A 17,095-nucleotide genomic window follows, 5' to 3' on the forward strand; every position below is an offset into this window, starting at 1 on the left:
GTTAATTAAAAAAAAAAGAGTGAGAGAGTTAGATTTAAAACACACTTAGAAGCCATCAGATAAATTCAGAGATCTGCTCTTTCCAGTAAATAACGTGAAACCAATCTTGATTGTTCTAGACTAAATGCAGCTTAAGGGGTAAAATAGCTAGATGCAATGCATGATCCTAGATTGCATCTTGATTTTGGACAAAACAGGAAAAAAATGGACAAATTTGATTTTGGCTGGGTCTAAAATGAAATTAAGAAATTATTAATTTTGCTAGATGTAAAAATCATTCTTTTGGCTATGCAGGAAAATACATTTATTTTTAAGAGCTGAATACTGACGTAGTTAGGTGTGTAATGAGATGTCTGTATTTAAAATTCTTCTGCACAAAACATGTTTTAAGAAAGCATTGGCCAGTCGTGGTGGCTCACGCCTGTAATCCCAGCACTTTGGGAGGCCGAGACAGGCGGATCACAAGGTCAGGAGATCGAGACCATCTTGGCTAACACGGTGAAACCCTGTCTCTACTAAAAATACAAAAAAAAAAGTTAGCTCGGCGTGGTGGCGGGCACCTGTAGTCCCAGCTACTCAGGAGGCTGAGGCAGGAGAATGGCGTGAACCCAGGAGGCGGAGCTTGCAGTGAGCTGAGATCGCGCCACTGCACTCCAGCCTGGGCGACAGAGTGAGACTCCATCTCAAAAAAAAAAAAAAAAAAAAAAAAAGAAAAGAAAAGAAAAGAAAGCATTAGCATGATCCTTTTATGACCTGACCCCAACTTATTTCTTTAACTTCATTTAGCCATAAGGTAAAATCTGTATCTTTATTTCTGTTTTAAAATAGCTCCCTTTGAGTCCTTCAGGATCAAAAACAGAAGTTTTGTTTCAGAGCAAGGATTTGTTTAACCTCAAGTTCCTGAATAGATCTCAAGGTGCTTGGGAAGCACGTGTGTGTGTGTGTGTGTGTGTGTGCGTGTGTGTGTGTTTATGAGAATATATATTTACCTGGATGAGTTTTATGACTTTCATCAGGTTGTCAGAGGGGCATGCAACTCACAAATATTAAGAATGTCAAGAGTTTTCCAGTTTTACTTGTATAACTCACTGCATGATAGCCTTTAAAAAAACAATACTTAAATATTCATAGGGTCTTTAAGATAACTGATTCAAATTAAAATAATATACGTGAAGTTCATGGTTCCCCTGTTGAATTTTTTGCCTTCTTACAATGATATTTCCGTTTATATTTTCCATTGCATGCTGAGAATTAAGTAACTCCTGAGGGTTCTTCTTTTGTATGCATTCATATGTTATACACTACATCTAGTTTTCAGACAATGTGGGGATGACAGTTGATTAAAAGGTATGTCTCTGAGGATTTAGAAAAGAAGAATCATTTAATCCTAAACCATTAGCTAGATCATGTATCTGGCATTAAAACCTGAATACTTACTTGGTTTTGGAATAAGGTAAACTTCCATGGACATGCTAAAAGGCTGGACCACCAGAGGCCATTCCTGTACAGATAAGACTAGCAGTAAGAAGGAAGGAAAAACGTGTAGGACCAGCTGCATGGGCATCCGACCTGTACATCTTCACAGGGTTCCATACTTAAAAGAGCCTGATCCTTGATTTAATGATTGGCTGTCACCATCTCAAAGTTCTAAAACATTTTTTAATAAGGGGCCTCACATTTTTATGTTACACTGGGCCCCACATATTATGTAGTCCATCCCGCATATGTGACATGTCCCTGTGCTTATCTGTGTTGCTCATAGCTGTGTTCAACTTGGTTCTTGTTCAGCTATTGCTACCCCCAGTTTCCTTCCTGCAGATAAGGGCTGGGGTTGGGCTGCTTATTATGGCAACAGCACAAAAGGCATGAGCAAACATGTATTAGGATTGGGGAATGTGGAGGCAGGATAGGAAGGAAGACTAAATTGGCAGAAAAAGTCCATCTAAATGGTAAATCATTAATATCACTCTATTTTTATTCAATTTATACAACTTTCACTGACAACGTTCCTTTAAATTTCTAGTAATTCTCATCCTTCTATTCCCTTAGTCATACCTATGATGGAGGCAACTCAACTATTGAAGAAAATAGTCTCAGGGCTCCCCTATGCACTAACTAAAACTAAAATTGATCATGAATGATGCTGAATCTGCCATTTCAGATATTTTCTCTAAAAATTTAAAAGTATTATTTTTCAAAATAAGATTAAAGACCTACAGGTGGCAACATTTTGATAAGGCAACATGTAAACGTTTGTGCCAACAATGTTATGTTGTGTTTGTTTTTTTTTTTTTTTTGCCACAAATTTGCAGTTTACCAGGGTTGCTGTGTAGGGCTGTGCAGCAAATATCATGCTCAAGGCAGTTCAGAGGTGGCCAAAGACTAGTCTATGACTGGACTCTTATCTGATCCTAGCCCCTTTGTGATGAATTCTACTGAGTTTTTCAACAGAGGAAGTGCTCATGATAAGGGGGATTATCTTAGTGGTTTTCTTTCCCCCCAAGCTGGTCAAAGAGTAGCACTAGTAATTATAATAACCAAGTGTTATTATCTTACTTGTAATAACTAACCACCATATACGAGGCACCACGCTAACACTTGATATGCCCATATCATTCAATGCTTCAGCAACCTGAGTAGTTACTGAATTATTCACTATTTACAAAAGAGAAAATGGAGACAGAGAAAAGTGAAGTGAATTGCCCAAGGTTATGTACCTAGTAAATAATAGAGCAGAAATTTGAACCAAAGGCCAGAGGAATTCAGCAGCCACGCCCTGAAGCACAGTGGTGCCCTTTATCAGGCAGAGAACCCACCATGTCATTAAGAACAGGGAGTTTCTGGCTATGTCATTGCTGTAGGTTGAGTGAATAAAACTAACAAACAAAAAATTAATCAATGAAAGTGATTCTACTGTATTTTATATTTTAGCTATTATTCTAAAAAGCAACCATTGCTTTTTGTACATGATTTTAGCTTTGAAATTTTCCTGTCAGCAAGAAGTCATTTCCCAGGTAGGATTTTAGAGGATCCTAAATCATGGGCCTTTGCTGTCAGCTGTCATGAGACGGGGAAGAATTGAGGAAGTAGACAGCAGATAAGGCTGGGAAATATATTCTCTTTCTGAGAAAAAAATAATTTTCAGAGACGGCATCTTGCTATGTTACCCAGTCTGTGGAGCAGTGGCAATTCACTCTTCACAGCCACCATCGCACTACTGATCTGCACGAGGTAGGCAGCAGATAAGGCTGGGAAATGTATTCTCTTTCTGAGAAAAAAATAATTTTCAGAGATGGCATCTTGCTATGTTACCCAGGTTGGGGGGCAGTGGCAATTCACCATTCACAGCCACCATGGCACCACTGATCAGCACAGCAGTTTAAGACCAGTTCCGTCTCCAAACTGGGCCAGTACCCAGCTCCCAGAAGGTCATCATATAGAGGCAAAACTTAATGCAGACACCCAATTGGCATAGATCACTACAGCCCAGAAATAGTCTCGAGCAATCCTCCCACTTCAGCCTACTGAGTGGTTGAGACTATAGGCACGCACCCCCAAGCCCAGCAGAAAATGGTTTCTTATTGACCTTAAAGTATCATCACACTGATCACAAATGTATGAAATTTAAAATATGATATTTAAGAACCGTCCAAACATCTATCTTTCTTTGTGTTTAATTATCTGGATGTTGTTTCACTTTTATGGCTGATTTAAGAAAGCACTGAATATGCCTACATGGAAAATCATATATAAATAACATTTTCTGTGGAAGCAATAGAAGATATTAAAATACTATGCAATGAAAAGAATGTCTAAACATTATTCAAATGCAATCTGAAATTATCTAATTGTGTTTTATCCAGACAGGATTCTCTAAGATTCTTCATAGTTTTGTTTTATATAGGCAACAAGAATGAGAGTAAATGTTAAGGAAATTTCCTAGGAGGAAATACTGATTTCAGAATTTTGCAATTGCATGGTATATTTGGCTGATGAACATGGAGATTAAAGTACAGTTGACCCTTAAAAAATATGGGTTTGAACTGCGAGGGTCTACTTATACGCACATATTTTCAACTAAATGGGGATCGAAAATTTGGTATTCTTGGGATGCAAAACTTGCATATATGAAGGGCTGCCTTTTCTTATATGTGGGTTCCAAAGGGCCAGCTGCAGGGCTTGAGTGTACACAGATTTGGGTATACTCCAGGTGCCCTAGAACCAATCCCCTACATATACCAAGGAATGACTGACTGTAGCTATAATTTCCCAGCTTCTCATTCTACTAGCTACCTACCAAGTGAAAACACTGGGGAAGCCAAATGCCAATGGCAGAATAGGTTTTGTTTCTTTTTATTCCCAGGGGTGCTCCAAAATACATGCTCCAACCATTGCTAGAGAAAAAGAATATGAGTTCTCATGGAAGATTTAAGCAGAGTGAACATATTCCATACCTTTACCTCCTCTGAAGACATAGGTACTTCTCAAACAGCAGAATTAATTCCTGAAAAGGCACTCTTCAGTAAGAAAGAGAAAAAATGATGTCAGTTGAATCTCATATCCCCATAGAAAATATTAATAAAGGCTTATGGAACTGACTGAGTTTTTAAAAAATTATAATCTTTCTAAGCTAAATAAAAAATTTTAAGTATTATGTGTATTAAAGGAAGAACAATATAGTAATAAAATGAATACTATATGTGTTTATGATATACTAGTATGCTATAAAAAGTTGTTACTTCTTCATATTTTCTTCCATATCTTACTACCATAATTGGGAAGCATTTATAACATGGAATTCAGACAGAGTTCTGCAGAGATTCATGACAGGCATCTTGAGACTTTTTTTTTGCACAAACTTAGAATCATTTCATGATCTTTAAGAAGTCTATATAGGATGTTTGTCTCGATTCCCTGTTTTCAGTGAAAAATCTGTCATTTACAAGAATAGGCATTAGAGATAAATTTACCAAACTTTCCATGAGTTTGAGATTGTGAGCCCTATCCAATTGACATCCTAGCTTCAATATGTGTAAGTGGCAAAGCCCATCGTGTATATGGATATAAGTAGAACTGCTGTGAATAGAAAACTGTATGCATAATGACAGATTCACATTTTAAATTCTGATGCTGAAATACTTTTATATTAGTTACTACTGAAATTATATTAGACACAAATTTAGTAACTTTATGACAACTTGAAACATTGGTATGATTAGATCGTATAATTGCTGTATTCTCTGGACTCTTAACTTGTCAGGAACTGTGATGCATACTGATTTCCCAAGAGCCAGGGAAGTTTAAAAGAAGAATGGTATAAGTCAAGGTTCCCAGATGGGAGTCCCCATAGGCAGCTGCACCCTCTGACATGGTGGCAACACAGCTTGGCCAGACCAACCCGATCATCTTTTCTGAAACTTAATTCTGTATTATCCATGGCTCCTCCTTGTCTGCCATCCTTGGTTTCAGGGTGATATATTTCCTTTTAATCCCAATTAATCTGGTCAGTTTAGGAGCACACTCTTTGCCTATTCATCCAAGTTAGAAACCTCCCCTTCACCTTACCTGCTACGTATCAATCACGGGGTTCTCTATCCGCCTGTTCATCTTCATCCCGGGACAAAAATTCCGTTTCTAAGCCTTAAAATTTCTTCCCTGAACTATTCAAGGCATCTTCCTAACTCTTTCCCAGCCTCCAGTCTTCACTCTCTAGTACATTCTCCATATCTTTACCAGCATGAACATGGTATACCTTGATGAACTTGGAAGTATAAATCTTAACATGTTTCTTTCTTTTCTTTTTTGTTTTTTTTTTTTGAGATAGAGTCTCACTCTGTCGCCTAGGCTGGAGTACAGTGGTGCAATCTCAGCTTACAGCAACCTCTGCCTCCTGGGTTCAAGCGATTCTCCTGCCTCAACCTCCTGAGTAGCTGGGATTACAGGTGCACACCACCACGCCTGGCTAATTTTTATATTTTTAGTAGAGATGGAGTTTCACCATGTTGGTCAGGCTGGTCTCGAACTCCTGACCTCATGATCTGCCCACCTCTGCCTCCCAAAGTGCTGGGATTACAGTTGTGAGCTACTGTGCCTGGCCAACATGTCTCTTTCATAACTCCCCTTTGCTTTTGAATTCCTTGGTAAGGAATCTAGTAACCCTTATACACTTGTATCACCTCAAGTAGCCAGAAGAAGTCATTGCTCTCAACGTAATGTTTAGTTTTCTCAGCACACCAAAGGCCCTCCCAATGTCATGCTGAGAACTGGAATGTCTTCATCTCTTACTACCATCTTATCACCCTTTGTCTTCCCTTCATGCGTCAGAACACTCAAGACTTGGGTCAGACATTACCTCCTCTGTGATGTGTGTCTCTGAGTTAGCTGATCCCTTATCTCTGCTCCCTTATTACCTTTGCTTATTGCTTTCTCTGTAATTGTTCATTTTCTTATCTGTGTAGATTTCTAGAGTGAAGAAATGGAACGTTTCTTAACTATGTCTTGCTCATTATTAGCTTAACTATGCTACCCTAGCACGTAGCACAATACCTGGAACATCCAACAAGTAAACACATATTTGCTGAATAAAACCATGAATTTATGACTCCAGTTGGTCATCCCCCCAGGCAGAAGAATAAAATTGGACTCTTAGCTCACACCATCAACAAAATTAACTCAAAATGCATTAAAGGCTTAAACATAAGACCCTGTAAAACTACCAGAAGAAAACATAGGGGAAACTCTCCATGACATTGGTCTGGGCAATTATTTGTTAGATATGATCCCTAAAGCATAGGCAACAAAACAAAAATAGAAAAATGGGATTGCATCAAACAAAAAAGCTTCTGCACAGCAAAGGAAACAATTAACAGAGTAAACAGATAATCCACAGAACGGAAGAAAATATTTGCAGAACACACATCTGATAAGGGACTAAGTATCTGAAATATATAAGGAATTCAACTCAATAGCAAGAAAACAAAAAACTTGATTAAAAAACAGGCAAAGGACCTGAACAGACACTTCTCAAAGGAAAACATACAAATGGCCTACAGATATATGAAAAAAAAAAAAGCTCAACATCTCTAATCATCAAGGACAACTTATCACAAATTTAAACAATAATGTGATATTACTTCATAGCTGTTAGAATGGCTGTTATCAAAAAGATGAAAGATAAGTGATAGCAAGGGTATGAAGAAAGGGGAACCCTGATATAGGTACGCTGTTGGTAGGAATGTAAATTAGCACTCCCATTATGGAACCAGTATGTAGGTTCCTTAAACATTACCATATGATCTTGCAATCACACTTCTGGATCTAAAGGAATTGAAAGCCAAAGGGATTGAAATCAGTATGTCTAATAGATATCTGCACTCCCATGTTCCCTGTAGCACAATTCACAATAGTCAAGATACAGAAGCAACCTAAATGTCTCTTAACAGATGACAGAATTGATAAATAACTTCAATAAAGTTTCAGGATACAAATCAATGTATAAATATCAGTAGAACTTGTATCCAGCAATAATGTCCAAGCTAAAGCCAAATTAAGAACACAATCCCATTTACAATAGCCAAAAAAAAAGAATGATATCTAGGAATATAGCTTACCAAGGAAGATCTCTACAAGGTGAATTACAAAACACTGCTGAAAGAAGTCAGAGACGACACAAACAAATAGAAAAGCATTCCAAGCTCATGGATAGGAAGAATCAATATTGTTAAAATGACTATACTGCCCAAAGCAATTACTATTCCTATCAAACTACCAATGTCATTTATCACAGAATTAGAAAAAAAAATTCTAAAATGTATATGGAACCAAAGAAGAGCCCAAATTGCCAAAGCAATCCTAAGGAAAAAGAACAGAGCTGGAGACATTACATTACCTGACTTCAAACTATACTAAAAGGCTACAGTAACCAAAACAGCATGGTATTGGTACAAAGGTGCATCAACCAATGGAACAGGATAGAGAGCCCAGAAATAAAGACACACATCTAAACCACCTGATGTTCATCAAAGTCGACAATAACAAACAATGAGGAAAGGACTCTCCCTGTTTAATAAATGGTGCTGGGATAACTGGCTAGCCATATGTAGAAGATTAAAGTTGGATACCTTCCTCTTACCATACATAAAAATTAACTCAAAATGGATTAAAGACTTAATTTTAAGACCTAACACAATAAAAGCCTTACAAGAAAACCTAGGGAATACTATTCTGGACATCAGCCTTGGCGAATAATTAATGACTGTCTCCAAAAGCAATTACAACAAACCAAAAATTGACAAGTGGGACCTAATTAAAGAGCTTCTGCACAGCAAAATAAACTATCAACAGACTAGACAACCTACAGAATAGGATAAAATATTTGCAAACTGTGCATCTGACAAAGGTCTAATATCCAGAATCTACAAGGAACTTAAATCAGCAGGCAAAAAACAAACAAACCCATTAAAAATGGACAAAGGACATGAATAGACACTTTTCAAGAGAAGACATATATCTGGCCAACAAATATATGAAAAAATGCTTATCATAACTAATCATTAGAGCAATGCAAATCAAAACCACAGTGAGATACCATCTCACAACAGTCAGAATGGCTATTACTAAAAAGCAAAAGAACGTCAGATGATGATAAGGTTATGGAAAAAAGGGAATGGTTATGTACTACTTCTGGAAAGAATCACACTTCAGAGAAGGCAATTAGCTGGACAGATCAATCTTCCAAGAGGTGGATGGCATATAGAGGTCTATTTCCAATACAAAAAAGGCTTAAAACATCATGGAAGGGAGGGATGTTGGCAATGAGAAGGTAATCCCAGGGGAGGGAGTACAAAACAATATGCTGAGCATCTGAGAAAACAGACTCTAGGAGACATCTTGTTCCAAGTGCCTCATGGTATCATTTTACGGATGAGATGACATCAGTAGTGAAGCGGGACCCCCAGGTTCTAGAGTACTCCAATGGCCTGCTGTGGTTGGTAGCCCATATTGGGAGGATCAGAAATGAAGCAGTTCCTCACAGTGATTTGAGACTCCCTCCAATATCTTCTACCTTTTATATCTATAGCCATGAAAAATTAGGAACGATATTTAGAATGATACCCTAAACCTAGAGAAAATTCTCAGGAATTGTAGAAAGATTGAATAACATTTTCTTAACAAACATTAATGCATCAGAGGCTGAGTACCCAAATAGTACTTGCTAACCTAGAAAAGTGGACAAAGACTATTTTTAAAATGAATTTCAAAGATAAGGCTCAAAATAAAATATTTGGGAATTAACCATTATGTACCCCAAAAATTCAGTTATTAAAATGACCAGTCCATTTAAGAAAGTTCAACTATGGATAATGCTTCTCAGTGGTAAACTAAAAAATAGACAAAAGGATAAAAGCCTGAATTAACTATTATGTCAAGGAAGCTAATCACCATTACATGACTGTTGAACAGTTAGAATCTGTTAACACACCATCATAAAGGGCTGGTGAATACTTCAATGAGCACATGGGAATTTGAAGTAAGAAGACAGAACTCCTTGCCAGTTTAGAAGACTAAATAAATTAATGTGGCAGAAGGTATAACCTCTAGGGTTCTTTTTTCCCCTACGGCCACTCTCATTATCTTAGGAGAGCACACTTTGAAAATTTCCCACCTATATGGTAGAAAACCTATCATAAAAGCATTCAGAATGAAACTGGAATTCTAAGGGTACGTTCATACAGGAAGTTACGCCTTCTCCTTGTCCACACCCACAAATACTCACGTACACACTATAAAAATTGAAGAACTGCTTCTTCAGTCATCCTTGATTAATATCAACTAAACCATACATTACATAATTGGGAAACTTGTTTGGAAAAATAGTTGTACAAATACCAACCTTATAGCTACAAATCAACATTCACACAACTAGCTATGAGTCCTGGAGGGGAGTTATGATGGAATTCACCAACCTGGTATAAGTGTCTTTAAGGTCACAAATGTTTGTCTATAACTCTGAAGAGAATTATTTTCCACTGGCCCATAACCAAAAATTCAGCTTGCCTAGACTTTGTGCCTATAACTGATTTATCAAAGAATCTTAGACTATTAGGACAAAAAAAAACTTCAAAAATATCTTGTCTCCACCCCTCAACAGATTAATAAAACAAAGGCCAAGAAAGTTAAATAACTTGCTAAGGCCTTGTCATGAGTTAGCACTGACTTGGTATAGGGGAAATTTTTAATGTAGAAATAAGTATTACTTAGGCACTAATTAAAAACATAAAAGTCATTATAGTACCTTGAAAGGGAGAGAATAAAGAACAGGGACTGTTCAGGCTTCAGTGTCTTATTTATTTGTGCTACAAAATCTCAGTTGGAATGCTGTGACATTAGAGTGTTTTGGTTAATTAAATGTTCTGGTCGACTAAGTATTTGACCAAAAATACCTTTTGCTTCAGTCCTTCATGCTGAAAAGATTTTCTTCCAGAGGCCAGGGCACTTTCTGGCCTTCAAAAGTGTATGTTGTATTCAAACAAATCATTTTCTTATGTCTGAAGCTAGAAACTATATTGTGTGCTGCCATGCCCTTTTAGTACTTTTCCTCATCTTGTGTCTGCCTTCTCATCTCAGGAACTCAGTGCACAGATAAGCCCGTGGGATTCCCTATGTAGAGGTAACTTTGCCACAGGAACCCATACTCCCAGTGCTTCCCAAATTTAGCTGCTGTGCATTTAAATCAAGTGGAAGCTTTTTAAAACCTAAATATCTGGGCATCAGAATTCATGTGTAAAATACATGGCCCATTCCTTGTAATGTAGTCAGGTATTGTATTTAGCATTTAGAAAACAGCTTTAGATTAATCTCTCCCTCTTCACTCCAATGAATATACAGAATATGCAGCATTATTTAATGTGTGCCTTTTTAATTAATTTTATTTTTTATTTTCAAGGTATCAGTTGGAGAGAAATTCAATAAAACTAATGAAGGCTAGGGTTCTAATAGTAATTACATTCTTTAATATTTACCCATTCTAGGATAATTTTCAATTTAGCAGTTAATCTATGAAAGGTAAAACTTTCAATTCCAAGAAAGAAATCTCTTAGATAGAATTTTAGGTACCAGAAGGAACCTAATTTTACAACAGGCAGAAGGCTTGAGAGTTGGAAGAAGGAGGAATTATAACTCACAGCCTAGTCTTCATTCCAGCTCAGACTTTGGCAATCCTTAGATGATCATTCTAAATAATACTTAGGGTTCACCAATAGTTTTATCTACTTATTTATTTCTATCCTTATGGAAGGGATTTAAGTTCACTTTTAAAGATTCATAAAATATAATTTAAATATGTGATTTACAAGAAAAAGGATATAACTGGAGCCAAGGGAAAGGAAAAGAAAGGAAAAAACAAACAGAAGGCAAAAAATGTCAGGTGCTATGATTCTCAAATCTATTCATTCATTCATTCACTCTTAAATAATAAGTACCCACTATTGGTCTGGCACCCAGTTCGATGGCTATACAGTGACAGAATCCCACTGGCTGTTTACTTCAGATGTCTATTCTGATTGATTGGTGTCTATGCCTTACTATTAATTTAATATTTTGAATATTACTACCTACCGCTGGGAGTAGAACAGAGAGACAACGAACATGGAGCATTCCTGCACGAGCTTCTAGTCTTTCACGGACAGACATATTCAAGCAACTCCAATAGAGTATGGCAAAATCAAATGTAATGCATCAAGGAAAAAAAAAATAGAACAGCAAGAAAATAACAAAAAACCCAGTATGAATTAGAGAGATAGGCAGAGTTTGCACTTGACCCTTAATGGATTTTAAGCAGGAACATAAAATAAGTTGTGTTAGAAATATACCAGTTACAAAGATCCCTCTTTTTGCAGCAATTGTGAATGAGAGTTCATTTCTGATTTAGTTCTTGGGTTGACTGCTGTTGATGTATAGGAATGCTGGTGATTTTTGCACATTGATTTCGTATCCTGAGACTTTGCTGAAGTTGTTTATCAGCTGAAGAAGCTTTTGGGCTGAGCCTATGGGATTTTCTAGGTATAGAATCATGTCATCTTCAAGCATAGATAGTTTGACTTCCTCTCTTCCTATTTGGTGCCCTTTGTTTCTTTCTCTTGCCTGATTGCCCTGCCCAGAACTTACAATACTATGTTGAATAGGAGTGGTGAGAGAGGGCATCCTCGTCTTGTGCCAGTTTTCAAGGGGAATGCTTTCAGCGAGATCATGTCCTCTGCAGGGACATGGATGGAGCTGGAGGCCATTTTCCTCAGTAAACTAACACAGGAACACAAAACCAAATACCACATATTCTCACTTATAAGTGAGAGCTAAATGATGAGAACACATGGACACATAGAGGGGAAGAACACACACTGGAGCATTTCAGAGAGTGGAAGGTAGGAGGAGGGAGAGGATCAAGAAAAAATAACTACTGGGTACTAGACTTAATACCTGGGTGATGAAATAATCTGTACCACAAACCTCCACGACAGAAGTTTACCTATGTAACAAACCTGCACATGTACCCCTGAATTTAAAGGTAGAAAAGGAAAGAAAGAAAGAAAGAGAGAGAGAGAGAGAGAGAGAGAGAAAGAAAGAAAGAAAGAAAGAAAGAAAGAAAGAAAGAAGGAAGGAAAGAAGGAAAGAAAGAAAGGAAGAAAGGAAGAAAGGAAGAAAGGAAGAAAGAAAAGAAAGAAAAGAAAGAAAAGAAAGAAAAGAAAGAAAAGAAAGAAAAGAAAGAAAGAAAGAAAGAAAGAAAGAAAAAGAAAGAAAGAAAGAAAGATCCCTCTGGCTGAAGCAGGGAACATCTCCTGCTGCCTCTACCTGGTCAAACTCCACCAGTCAAGATCTTGCTCAGAACTCCTCTCTATACTGAGGCCAGTTCTGAAAAGCAGTGGTTAATTCTGTGGTCTCTGGAGCTAGAATATCTTGGTGCCAATCCTGACTTATGAGTCAAGAAATATAAACTTCTCTGTACCCGGATTTCTACACCTGTAAAATGCAGTTGAGAACCTACCTCCTAGGTAGATGTGAGGAATAGAAGATAATACAAGTAAATAATACAAGTAAAATGTTTAGAACCTTGTCTAGCACATATTAACACTCACTGGGAGCTTTATATACAATCTTTCTCATCTTATGACAACCCTTTAAGGGAAAGGTCCTTATTGCCATTTTATCATAATCATTCATCATCCCTTTCAGTGTCAGACACAAAAAAGTTTTAGATTTGGTTAAATTTTTTTTTGGCAATTACTCTTTCTCCCTGTTCTGATTTCATTTTGTAACCAACAATAATTTTGACTTTTGACTTTCCTTTTTGGCAGCATGGATTTGAAAGTTTCAGGTACTAAAATGTGGTTTGTGTTAACTTCCTAGACTGAGTCCAAATATGTTATCTCGTGAGGGACACAGCCTCTCCCTTATGGTAGAAAAATTAAATGATATTAACACCTCATATGTGTCTAAAGCAATGGAAATAAGATGAGCTGTGTGCAGCCTGCCATAAAGTATTTCAGACAACTAAAGAAGGAAGCACTGCTGAGATCCACCAGTGTGTTGGCCTGCTCTGACTTTAAGTTTTATGCAAATTCTGCAGAAGGGAATGAAAACCATGACCTGGTTAAGCTAAGACCTGCCACGCTCAAAGTGACATTGAAGTAAATATTTCAGTGGAAAAAGCATGGAGATTACTTGTCTATGAAACTTGGGAAACACCTATTGGAAAGGCACTAGTGAAGTTTCCATATTTTTCTGGATTTGTCCAAGGTCAAAATAGAGCTGTGGACAGGTGTCAAATACTTCGTAAAAGGCTTTATTGGAACCAGTGTGCCTTGTGTTACTGAGTCTGGACATGTGGAATTTGTGAAAGCATTTTATTGGGCATTTTAGGAAACAGAAAACAAGTTTTATGACCCACTTTTTCCCTGTGGGACAAGCAGCATGTAGTCACTAAATGCTTAGAGAAAAGGAGCTCCATTTGGGATGCCACTGTAGAGGGGCCCAAACCAGCTGGTGCCCTACATAGTTTGCTCCTACCTGGGGATAAAATCATAGCACTTCAGAAATCTTTCCAAATCTTGCCCCCAATAAAAAACCAGAGCCTTCTCACTCTGTTTGGCTTCCTGTGGTTTCAGGTCTGCTGTGCCCTATAGGTTTTCACCTCTCTAACTAGCCCTTTTGGTTTGAAGCTTTTCCTCTTTTTCTTTTTCTACTTCATTTTTGTCTTAGATGCTTTTGGGGGATCTTTTTCATTTCTTTTTGAGCGAAGTTCCTAATAATGAGTCTAAATGAAGGTTAGCCTCATTTCCTCTCTGTTGTCCAGTCCAGGGTCATGGAATTTTAGTCCAATTTATTGTGCTCGACTCAGGTTTAGGATGGAAGAAAAACCTAAACTCAACGTTGAGTGTCAAGTAATTTCTCTTTGACAGCCTTTGAGGCCCCTGGAAACCAAGCCTTGGTTCCTACTGCAGCAGCCGCTGAGACTTAGTTTCAACATCCTCTTTTCCCAAATCCATAATAAGTGTTTCTTCTGCAATGATTGTTTGCCCATTTTTCCACTATATAAGAAACCAGTCTGGTTCCCTGAGGAGATTATTCAGACAGTAATAACCCCAGATTTTAAGGAGATTCAGTGTCACACTCTTTACATTATCTGGTGAGGCTGTAAAATAGATGGCAGTGTGCTCAGTTTAAATATTTGGGCTCTGCAGGCAGACAGATCTCCACTGTATTTCAGCTCTTCCATAGCGACCTTGAACAAGTATTTTTAACATTATTAGAGTTTTAAAAATGTAAAGATTTATTGAATTATAACATACATATAAGACATATAAAACTTGTTGAAATTTTACGGAGTAAACACTCCTATGTAACCAGCACCTAGATCAAGAACGAAGACATAGTCAGCCACCCGGCAGGTCTCCTTGCACCACTACCTCCAGTAACTACCCTGGGCAGGGAGGGGGTCAGGACTCCACATTATCCCAATGTCAAATGCCTTAGATTTTTTGACACTGTATTTGACCTTCATAAGCCTCAGTTCTTCACATGTAAAATCAGGAAAATAAGAATACCAATTTCAAAGAATGTAATAATTAAATGAGATAGCCAATATAACATGCTTTGCACCATATTAGATATTTTAATAAACTCTTAAATAGTGTTCTTATAATTTATTTTATCATTCGCCTGCTTATTTCTGATTGGTCTATCACCAGCTAGCCTAACCCACGAAGCAAGCGCCATCTCTTTCCAAGAACTGAAACCTATTTTTTGTGTGTGTATGCAACATTTTAGATTTTGAATTTGGCCAGGAAAGTTAGAGTTGTGGCAACCTGTGGAGAAAAAAAAAAGTGAACAGATACACAGACAGAGTGGGGGTACATCTCAGAGAAACATTGGAAATTTAGTTTCTCTAAGACAACTTTGTTTTTACTTTAGATTTAAGGGATATATGTGCAGGTTTGTTACATGGATGCTGAAGTTTGGGCTTCTATTGAACCCATCACTCAAATAGTGAATATAATACCCAATAGGTAGTTTTTCAACCGTTATCTGCTTCCCCTCTCTCTCCTTTTGGAGTTCCCAGTGCCTATCGTTCCCATCTTCATGTGCATGTGTACCCCCTGTTTACCTCTCACTTATAGGAAAAAACATGTGGTATTTGATTTTTTTGTGTGTTAATTCACTTAGGATAACAGCCTGCAGCTATATCCATGTTGCTACAAAGGACATTATTTCATTTTTTTATAACAGTGTAGTATTCCATGATTATATGTACCACATTTTCTTTATCCAATCCACTATTGAGCTGAGTAGACTCCATGTCTTTGCTATTGTGAATAATGCTGTGATAAACCAAGTACAGGTGTATTTTTGGTAGAACAATTGATTTTCCTTTGAGTATATACCCACTAATGGGATTGAATGGTAGTTCTAGTTTGGTGTATTTGAGAAATCTCCACACTGCTTTCATAGGGACTGAACTTATTTACATTCTTGCAAACAGTTTATGAGTATTCCCTTTTCTCTGCAACCTCACCAACATCTGTTATTTTTTGGCTTTTTAATAATAGCCATTCTGATGAATGTGAGACAGTGTCTCACTGTGGTTTTGATTTGCGTTTCTCTGATCATTAGTGATGTTGAGCAATTTTTAAAATGTTTGTTGGCTGCTTGTATGTCTTCTTTGGAGAATTGTCTGTTCATGTCCTTTGCCCACTTTTTAATAGGGTTATTTGGTTTTCTTCTTGTTGATTCTAATAATTTTGATTAGCAGTAAACAGAAGAGGAATTGAGTGGGAACGAAGGAGTTTTGCTAGTAATAAGTGGGAGCAGAGGGTCAAATGTTAGGTTTCCAAAATCAGAGACATTGAATTCAAGTTGAGCAGCCATGGAAACCACAGTTGTGAAAGTTCCGATACTGACTGGGGACAGATGGGGAGTAAGGGCACAGGAACTTTGGTGGGCCTTGGTATATTGATTTATTTTTAGGAAAAGAGTATGTTCGAAGAACTTCTTTTGAGGGTTTAGCTCCATGTTTCCTTGAAGGTAATATAAATTTATTAGCTTCTAATACATTAGCTTCTAATAGCTCTACCTTGACCCCTGGCCATCTAGAAATTTCTTTCATCTTACTGCTTTATCTTCCAGACATTGCCTTGTCTCTTTTGATTGTAGTTTAGGTGCCTCCCTTTCCTTCCCTAATTGTACACCATTCACCTCACTGCCCCATGGAATAGAGGGAGAAGTTTTCTGGCCCCATAGCATTTTGCTATACAAAGCTCTTAATCCTCAGATTTCATAAATTGGCCTAACAGAATTAGGGGCATTGTTTCAACTTTTGCACCAAGGTCAGTTATTCCTTTTGAGAACCCAGAGCTATTTTAGAGAAACCATATTTGGTGTACTCTTTTTTTCATATATCTTTTCCTGGGTTCAGAAATTGATTTGATTAATATTTGAGATGTAGCATAGGCTGATGTGAAAGCGTACAACAGTACAATTAACAAGTACTCAATGAAGGACCATTTCTTCAACTTTTCCATTTGTCAGACTCTAAACTCCATTA

This window comes from Pongo pygmaeus, chromosome 6, assembly GCF_028885625.2.
Source record: "Pongo pygmaeus isolate AG05252 chromosome 6, NHGRI_mPonPyg2-v2.0_pri, whole genome shotgun sequence".
Lineage (NCBI taxonomy): Eukaryota > Metazoa > Chordata > Mammalia > Primates > Hominidae > Pongo > Pongo pygmaeus.